We start from the raw sequence: 2,287 nt of genomic DNA, 5'->3' as shown, positions 1-2,287 counted from the left end.
GGCAATTCATACCCTACCCGCGGGTACTCAATCCGGTCCAACCCGTTTGAGTAGGGTAGGGTACAGTTCGGAGATTCCTACGGATAGAGTAGAGTACGGGTTTAGAGAGTATCCTACCCTACCCTACCCGCACCTCATATATAATACATATTTTTTTAAAAATTAGGTATATAGTGAAGAAAGTGAGAGTTTAACCTATAATCTCCCTTATGTAATAACTTATAATAAGTGAATAATCACTAAACTAGTTAGTTAATTTAGTAATTTAAAGCATTAATTTTTTATTTTTTATGTTATTAATATGTATAAAATTCGAAATGATTGAATTTTATATTTACTTTGAAAAAATTTGATATTTCTGCGGGTAGGGTAGGGTAAAGTAGGGTAAGGTTTAGAATTTTAGGGTGCGAGTAGGGTTAGGGTTGAGAGATTCTCAACCCACAGGTAGAATATGGTAGAATTTTAATAAAATTTTCAACTCGTGGGTAGGGTTAAGGTAGAGTCCAAATCCTATCCTATCCTACCCATTGCCAACCCTAATATATATATTAGCTAATTTTTTTAAAATTAATTTATTTATCTTTAATTCTAGATCCTAAATTATAAATTCTTAACCATGCATCTTAAATTATAAACTTATATTGACTAACTAAAAATGAATTCATTTCCTGTATTGCCTCTATTTCTTAATAGGATCAAACAAGATGAAATGATTGTTTTTTATCTAAGCATGACTGAGTGGAAATTAAATAACACATTAAGGTTTTTTGGTAAAGATTCATCACATATACAACTAGCTAATATAGAGTTGGAAGCCAAGATTGATTTGAAAGTTACATACATAGTTCTTTTTATTTATTTATTTATATTTTATTCTCGGATTAATAAATAAAGAAACCATGAATCGATGGGTCTACAATTTTAAATTGGGTATAACGCAAGTTGTATCATAAATGATAAACACTAATTAAGTTTACAATTTTGGAATGATGTTATGATCTCTAAAACACTAACAGCATTACGTCTAACCAAAAATAGCATTATTTTGTTTTATTAATATTAGAAACCTCTTCAATTCCACATATCCACTAAGCCACTAGCAATAGCCAACCTTAATTATTATTATTTGCTTATGCATTAGCATACAAAAATACAAAAGATATTGGTCCTTTTTCCAAATAGGTTTGTTATATTTTAATTACAATGTCTCATCAAATGTAAAGATAGCTAATAAGCTTTTAGAATCGAAGTTAATGCGTGTTTATCTGCCGAAATTAAAATAGAATATTTAAAAACCCTAAAGGATATAAAGAAGATCTTAAGCACCATTAAATTAATTAATTTAAAAACAGATATGAAAGAATGAAGGAATAAAAGAAGCGTTTATCGTAAAGTGTTTCAAATAAATTAAAGATGAAATATATGTTCCTTCATTCTTGGTTTGATTTGGGTCACATATGTATGGTACTAGGTTTAGCCTCATTAATCCTTTTCAAATAACTAATCATCATATTGGCGAGGTTTTTCATGATGGGTTGATATTATATATACAGATTGGGTCTTATCTATCTTATATATATTTTATTTGCCATATTATATTTAACTACTAAAACTGCATTAATTGGTCTTCAAAACGAGATTAGATAAGATACTAAAAATAAAATGTAAAAAATAGAAATACAAAAATTCAATTTGTTAAGCAAAAAAAGTTAACAATAACAAATAATATTGTCATATATAGGATAATAAATATAGCAAAATATATTTTAAAAAATAATTAAAAAGTGAGTCTTGAGAGTTTATCTTATATACAATAGCAGTAAAAGTTTAATTCAAGAACCATATTACATTTATCACCAAACAAAATACTATCTAATCACACCAATAAACTTATAAAACTTAATATTTTGTCTTTTTACTCGTTTATTTCAAGCGATTCGCTTCCATTAAATTAAAAAATACTCCAATAAGAATAGGATTGGGAACAAACAATTCCATATATAACACGAAAAAATGGCCGACCTTACAAGCCTAATTTAGCTAATGCAACCCTTATTTCATAAGTCTTCCAAACAATAGCATTCGCAACTTATTTTATAGCCACAGTCATGTCTTTCATTTCTTGTGATAAATTAACTGATTTTTATGTTTTTTGTCTTTTACCTTTTATAAATACATGTGGTGTTAGACACCGTTAGAATGGATGGGATAGATGACAGTGAAACTTGTAAATTCAGAATTATGGTCCACTTTCATTCTCAAAGAGATTAAAATTTTTAAGTACACT

Source organism: Arachis ipaensis, chromosome B09, assembly GCF_000816755.2.
Source record: "Arachis ipaensis cultivar K30076 chromosome B09, Araip1.1, whole genome shotgun sequence".
NCBI classification, from domain to species: domain Eukaryota; kingdom Viridiplantae; phylum Streptophyta; class Magnoliopsida; order Fabales; family Fabaceae; genus Arachis; species Arachis ipaensis.
This window is presented reverse-complemented; position numbering follows the sequence as displayed.